The sequence below is a fragment of the Anabrus simplex genome, chromosome 1 (assembly GCF_040414725.1).
Source record: "Anabrus simplex isolate iqAnaSimp1 chromosome 1, ASM4041472v1, whole genome shotgun sequence".
NCBI lineage: Eukaryota > Metazoa > Arthropoda > Insecta > Orthoptera > Tettigoniidae > Anabrus > Anabrus simplex.
The window spans coordinates 1237869673-1237878121 of record NC_090265.1 but is presented as its reverse complement, the minus strand read 5'-3'; positions in this window follow the sequence as shown (position 1 = coordinate 1237878121).

Genomic DNA, 8449 nt, shown 5'->3' with positions numbered 1-8449 from the left:
AAATAAATTTCAAACCACTGTATAGATGGCTTACTTCTAAAACCTCGTATGTCTCAATGCTCCTCCTACCAATTATATTCCTTAAGACTGATCACGCCTCCCAGCCACGTATTTGTATGTAATCTATCAGAACAATATTTTCGTTGTGTTCATTTTCATATGCTAATGTATAAAGGAAAATGGACCTTTCTTTCTTTCTTAATGTGTTTACCGTCCAGGTTTGGTTTTTCCCGCGCTCTCAGCGAGGGATCCCACCTCTACCGCCTCAAGGGCAGTATCCTCGAGCGTGAGCCATTGGGTCGGAGATACAACTGGGGAGAATGACCAGTACCTCGCCAAGGCGACCTCACATGCTATGCTGAACAGTGGCCTTGGTGGGGAATGGGAAGATTGGAAGGGATAGACAATGAAGAGGGAAGGAGCGGCCGTGGCCTTGAGTTAGGTACCATCCCGACATTTGTCTGGAGAAGAAGTGGGAAGCCACGGAAAACCACTTCGAGGATGGCTGAGGTGGGAATCGGACGCACCTCTACTCAGTTGACCTCCCTAGGCTGAGTGGATCCCGTTCCAGCGCTCGTGCCACTTTTCAAATTTCGTGGCGCAGCCGGGAATCGCAACCGGGCCTCCGGGGGTGGCAGCTAAACACACTAACCACTACACCACAGAGGCGGACGAAAATGGACCTTACCATAGCGTATTGTAGGCAATGTCATAACAGTCAACGCCAAACAGTCCACACGGGTAAAAATTCGTCGTATTGAAAACAATAAAATAAAATAATATAAATTAATATAAAATAAAATAAAATAAAATAAAATACATACGTACATACATTATCATTATAGACTGTTATGCCTTTCAGTGTTCAGTCTGCAAGCCTCTGTGAATTTACTAAACGTCGCCATATTCCTCGATTTGCAACTAGTGTTGTGGCCTCATTTAGTTCTATACCTCTTATCTTTAAATCGTTAGAAACCGAGTCTAACCATCGTCGTCTTGGTCTCCCTCTACTTCTCTTACCCTCCATAGCAGAGTCCATTATTCTCCTAGGTAACCTCCTCCATTCGCCTCACATGACGCCCACCACCGAAGCCGGTTTATGCGTACAGCTCCATTCATCGAGTTCATTCCTAAATTAGCCTTTATCTCCTCATTCCGAGTACCCTCCTGCCGTTGTTCCCACCTGTTTGTACCAGCAATCACTATTGCTACTTTCATGTCTGTTACTTCTAACTTATGAATAAGATATCCTGAGTCCACCCAGCTTTCGCTCCCGTAAAGCAAAGTTGGTCTGAAAACAGACCGATGTGAAGATAGTAAAATAAAATAAAGGAATAATATACATTATATAGTAAGTAAGGACTTCTTTGTTTTCTGAGACAATAACATATTATTTGCGGGAAAAATGTAGAAAGTTCTCTGAATTACATTTTTGGCTCAAACATTTTTCAATGGATCTTTTAGTTTTCCTGCAAAATGGCGTGGAAAGTGGCCATATAAATGTCGCTAACTGAGGTCGTTCGGATCACGTCCACCAACACAGAACACAGGGCATGTAACTCTGAGAGAGTGGGTAGAAGATTCACAATTTATTTTTAAAGCGTAGATGCATATACCGGTATATAATTCTACATCTTCTGCCTAAATGTTATTGAATTTCGAATTTATATGTGCACAGAAAATTGGAGAAAGTGAATGCTTTCTCATTTTCGCACTTTGTCCGATTCCTACTTCCCGGCAGGAAGTGCTGACGTATCCTAAACTAATTTAACTATAACAATCCACACTCCCAAGCTAGGAGCCCCTGGGAGTTCCCGTTTGTTCGCCTCTTACGACAGCCAGGGTATACCGTATTTTACAAGCCCCATACACAGGTGGTTTCCATGGGCGTCTCACAAGTAGCGAGTCCCCCTGTAGAAATATGTAGATTGAGCTCGACAGCTGCAGTCGCTGAAGTGCGGCCAATATCCAGTATTCGGGAGACAGTGTGTTCATACCCCACTGTCAGCAGCCCTGGCGATGGTTTTTCGTGATTTCCCATTTTCACACCAGGCAAATGCTGGGGCTGTACCTTAATTAAGGCCACGGCCGCTTCCTATTCCATCATCGCCATAAGACCTATCTGTGTCGGTGCGACGTAAAACAACTTGTAAAAAAAAAAAAGAAGAAATATGTAGAAATAAACGCAGACATCTTATGCCGTAAGCTCTCAACATGATTCGTTTCAAAGTGGTTCAAAAGAGGAGGATGTACTATGTGATAACTAGAGCCCGGATTTCCATGCACTATCAAATCTCAAAATATGCATACATTCATGTACTATCATTTCGCAAGACATGCACAATAAATTGGAAAATATGCACTATCAAAGTTCAGATCCTTTTGAAACATTGTAGGCCTACAACAAATTTCTGCAAATTTTCTTCGTTTAAGCTCATCCGTTTATCTGTCAGCACATTCTTAAGCACAGGAAATGATCTTTCTACGTCACAAGAAGTGACAGGTGCAGACTAAGGCCGCGTGCACACCGAGCGCGCTTCGCATAGTGTGTCGCGTGTTGCTCAACGCTAAGCGTCACGCTAAGCATAACCAGTGCTTTATTCCTAAGCCAGATGTTCACACAGCCCGCGCTCTGCTGCGCTGAACGCCTACCTTACAGCTAAGCGAAGCGCCAGACAACGCGCAGTGTTGGTTAATTGCTTAGCGTTACCTAGCTGGTTCTGAAGTTATGGAAGAAGAAATTATTCATGCAGTGTTTCAGAGGGAAGAAATATGGAACCCAAGACACAAAAACTATAAAAATGTAACTTTTTTGCGAAATAAGTGGACTTAAGTATCTACAACACAGTTTTATCGCATTCCTACAGTGAATATATACAGTAATATTATTTCTACTGTCACACTTTACTGGGCTTAACTTTGTGACAGGGTGAAATTGCGTATGGATTTTAGTGTCGGAAGTGTTCGAGAAGAAGTTCGGCTTGCCAGATGCAGGTCTTTTGAATTGACTCCCGTAGGTGACCTGCGTCGTGATGAGTATGAAATGATTATAAATACACACATACACCCAGCCCCCGTGCCAGTGGAATTTACTAGTTACGATTACAGTTCCCGACCCTGTGACCAAAGGCCAGTGCGGTAACCATTTAGCTATGTAGCCGGACACTTTGTGACAAAGTGCATAGAATCTCCCAGACTCTGTCATATCGGTTTATAATTTTGCCAACGGAGGGTGGTAACATGAAGAATATCACTGTTCAGGCTAGTAGTGGGCTTGGAAGTAAATATTTCTGTTTATGAATTATATTTGTCACACATTTACTCCACTTTTGTTACGATGATAGATTGTGTATGCTAATTGTAATAATACCATATTGAAAATACTATTTATAATTATTACATAAAGAGCGTGATTTAGCCGGAAATTTAATTTCCACGTGTTTGCTGCCTGGTGCTCCTAGACAACTGGGAAAATTGAATTTCTTCCAATACTTCTCTTCTATTTGTCGCTACATTTCAGTTGCAGGGTTTGGAAGGTCAGAGGTATTTTTTGTCATTCTTAAGTAATCATAAAATTTATCGCGATAAAGTCTTGCATCTCTGTACAAACGATGGAATTCTCCGAAAGTAATTAGTTCTTCATTAAATTCATGAACCCACTTTCGATTCTTCTTTCTAATTTTCAATTTTAGGTAACTGTTATCCATCAGTAAACTGTTTCTAGTGTACTTGGATAACGGCATTAGTTTGTGAGCACCCTAAAACGCCTCGCTCCAAACTAAGCTGAGAGCACGGCGTAGAGTTTTCGGTGTGAACAGCAAGCACGCCTTGCGCTATGCATAGCATTTTACGCTACACGCGACACACTATGCGAAGCGCACTCGGTGTGCACGCGGCCTAAGTGAGGTCAAATTGGACGTCTCTTGCATTTTCACCACAATACGTCTTTTATAAGCTTGACAAATTCAAAATTAAGATTTGAACGGACCACTTTTCCGTGGGATGATTGCAGACACATGTGAATGTCCTCAATTTAACTGGTAACAATTGCCTGCTACGATAACAAAGACGTGTAACGAGTGAGAGTTCTGGGTAGGAAATTCCAGGATAACAACGGAAGAGGGTTCAGTGCAAAACCAAGCTGCTATCTCAGTTACGCGGTGTCACAGACATAGACGAACAAATGAGCCATCAATGAGTAATGCACAATTTACGGTTAAATGTATAGCATGTACAACTGCAATACTGGGACACCTTATTCCTAAGAATTAGAGATCGACGTGGGGTCATCCGGCTTGCGTCAATGTTTACTCAAGCAACAGATAAGAAAATATTTGGTTAATTGGATTATAGGACCTCTGCCGTATGTACTCACTTTGATTGTCAGATAGGATGCCAGGAATATATTCTCTCTGTCTCTCAGTAAGAGACATACTGTATAACGTGGAAAAATGATCCCAAATTCTGAAAACTAACATTCAGAAAAGGAACTATCACGCAAGTTAACATAATGTATGCGCAAAATGTAGGAATAATAGTCATATTATGCAATATTAAAAGTCCAATATTCACTATTAAATCCAAAATATTCAAAATATGCATGAATTTTCTCCTAAAAAGGCCAAAATATGCAAACATGCACCAAAAAGAACGGTTATTTGGAATTGTTAAGTCATAAAACGAATATTTGCAAAGTTTGAGATGTATAACTCGCTTATTTAAAAACATGCATTTGCATGGAAATCCGGGCTCTAGTGATAACTCTGAGAGAACATAATCTATATATATAAAGTAACTTGTCCTGACTGACTGACTGACTGACTGACTGATTCATCATCGCCGAGCCAAAACTACTTGACATAAAGAAATGAAATTTTGAGGATACATTCATAATAAGATGTAGGTGCTCGCTAAGAGAGGATTTTTGGATATTCCGTCTCTAAGGGGGTGAAAAAGGGGGTGAAATTTTAAAATGAGTGTATCTATATCTCAACACTTTAAAGGTTTACAGATGTAAAAATTGGTATTTAGAATCTCCTTTAGAAATAAGGAAACACATATTTTTTTGTTTTCGGAAAATTCCAATGGGAGGGGTGAAAAAGGGTGAAATTGTGGTTGAATGCCTTTAATGAGGATACCGGTACTTATATCTCAGAAACTGAACATTTTACATACCTGAAAATTGGTACTTTTGATCTCTTTTAAAAATAAAGAAACAAGTATTTTTTTGTTTTTGGAAAATCCAATTAATGGTAGGGTGAAAAGGGGGTGAATTTTTAAAATGAGTGAATCTATATCTCCAAACTTTTAAAGTTTGCAGATGTAAAAATTGGTATTTAGAATCTTCATTAAAAATAAAGAAACACGTATTTTTTTGTTTTCGGAAAATCGCAATAGGAGGAGTGAAAAGGGGTGGAAAAAGGGTTGAATGCCTTTAATGAGGCTACTTATATCTCAGAAACTGAAGATATTACAGACCTGAAAATCGGTGTTTGGGATCTCCTTTAAAAATAAAGAAACACGTATTTTTTGTTTCTGGAAAATCCAATTAAGGGAGGGGTTGAAAAGGGGGTAATATTTTAAAATGAGTGTATCTATATCTCAAAACTTATAAAGGTTATAGATGTGAAAATTGGTATTTAGAATCTCTTTTAAAAATAAAGAAACACTTATATTTTGTTTTCGGAAAATCCTAATAAGAAGGGAAGAAAAGGTTGAAGAAGGGGTCGAATGCTTTTCATGAGTCTACTTATATTTCAGAACCTGAAGATATTACAGACTTGAAAATTGGTATTTGGGATCTACTTTAAAAGTAAGGAAACACGTATTTTTTCGTTTTTGGAAAATCCAAATATTGGGGGTGAAAAGAGGGGGGGGGGTGAATTTTTTAAAATGAGTGTGTCTACATCTTAAAACTTTAAAATTTACAGATGTAAAATTTGGTAGTTAGAATCTCCTCTAAAAATAAAGGAACACATATTTTTTTTGTTTCCTGTGAATCGCAATAGGAGGGGTGTAAAAGGGGGGAAAATGGGTTGAATGCCTTTAATGAGAATACATATATCTCAGAAACGAAAGATATTACAGAACTGAAAATTTGTATATGGGATCTCCTTTAAAAATAAAGAAACACGTACTTTTTAGTTTTTGGAAAATCCAATTAATGGCGGTTAAACAGGAGTGACAAATTGGGGTGAATTTTTTGAAAGACTATATCTACAGAATATCTTGGAATCGTAAAATGTTACAGACGTAAAAAGTGGGTGTTTGGAATCTCCTGTAAATGTAAAGAAACATAGGTGATTTGTTTTTGGAAACTCCACTTAAGGGGAACTCAAAAGGGGTGAAATTTTGAAATGAGAATTTTTACAGTATATCTAAAAAACTTAACATGTTACAGAAGTGAAAAATGGTATTTTTTTTATCTCTATTAAACATAAAGAAACGTGTATTTTTTGTTTTCGGAAATATCACCTGGGTGGAGGGGGGGGGGTAAAAGTGACTGAAACAGGTGTTGAATTCTTTTAATTAGGCTACTGATATATCAGAAATGCAGATTTTACAGACGTGAAATTTGATATTTTCAATCTGCTTTAAAAGTAAAAATACACGTATTCTCTAAAATCCAATGAAGCGGGGGGGGGTGAAAGAATTGAAAAATTAATTGGCTTAATTGTATGAGAATACATACATCTAATAAAAACTAAAGTTATTACAGATGTGAAAATTCGTATTTGGATCTCCTTTAAAAACAAAGAAAAACGCGTTTTGGGCGGGAAACTATCTTGGAGGGCGGGAGTGTAAAGGAGTTGAATTCCTTTCATGAGGACACATAAATCAAAAACTGAAGAAGTTAGAGTCGTGATAATTGGTATTTAGAAGATCCTTTACTATTAAAGAAACAAGTATTTTTTTCGGGAAAGTTCACTTAGGGGGGGGGGGGAGTAGTGTGAAATGAAGTGAAAAAAGTAAATTACTTTTATGGTGATACTTATATCTCAAAACTGAAGGTAATAGACGTGAACATTGGTGTTTGGAATCTCCCTTAAACATAAAGAAACAAGCCTCCTTTTAATTTTTTTTTGGGGGGGGGGGGGTGGCGGTAAATAAACTTAACGGCGGTGGGGTGTAGAAGGAGGTGAGACCAATTGATTTTACTGTTATTAATGTACTTATAAGGATCCTCCGTTGCTCAGGCGCAACCGCTCCGGCCTCTCAAAGCTGGGTTCCGTGGTTCAAATCCCGGTCACTCCATGTGACATTCGTGCTGGACAAAACGGAGGCGGGATAGGTTTTTCTCCGGATACTCCGGTTTCCCCTGTCATCAGCCATTCCAGCAACACATAATAATAATAATAATAATAATAATAATAATAATAATAATAATAATAATAATGTTCCGGACCGTCGTCAAATGTGCGGACCGCGCTGGCAACGGCTCCTGGACGGGTAATGACTAAGAATGCAGTCCGGCCGCGGGTTCAGTGCCGCCAAATCACCCAATATGACACCACGCCGGATCTCCTGAAGGATTTTATCCATATTAAAAATGATTAACGGAAAAGATGGCAAAGATTTACGGACCCAACTGACCAGGAGAAATACCTGAGCCTAGCCCGGGAAGTACGAAATCGATTGTTGGAAAGGAATATTGAAAAATGGGAGGAAGCGTGCTGTAAAATAATAGAAAACGAGTCAGATCGGGAATTTTGGAGGATTCTCGCAGAAAACGAGTCAGATCGCGAATTTCGGCGGATTATATATCTAAAACAATAAGCATTCAATTATAAATTTCAGTATAATACCGTAGCGAAGCACGGGTATCTTGCTAGTACAGTAATATTCGTACTATCCTGACTTATATACTTATTTCAATGTAAAAGTCTCGATATTTTAGCATGCTTTTTAAATTACTATGCAAATAAAATATATATGTAATTAATATGCTTTTCCTGTACTCAGGAGACGAGACCGTGGAGCAATAGGGCGGGTCTCCCTAGCGGTAAGTGTCTTCGCTGCTGCAATCCTGCTCACCGCCGTGTTGCTCATCGCCATTACCCTTCACTTAACGCCCAATATCGACGAGAAAAGTGAGTACCCATTAATATTCAAAATGTTGATCACCTACGTGTGTTTACAGTTGTGACGTCATTTAGACTAAGGATCATTGTTTCTCCGTCGGGCATTTATTTACTATTCATCTATAATTTTCTGGCTTACAGGTAATTGATTTTACCATAACTGAATGATATTTAAATAGAAATTTTAATAAAACTCTTATCACGTGGTCATCTACATTAATGTCCATGTTTATAGATTGTTTGCAAATATAACTGTAGAACTGAGAGGTCTCTTGTTTAGAGGTACCTATTTCTGTACCATGCAAATTCATTATTCGTTGATGTGCTTACTTTCAGGGCGAAAAATATTTTCAAATGTTTCCCTTAAA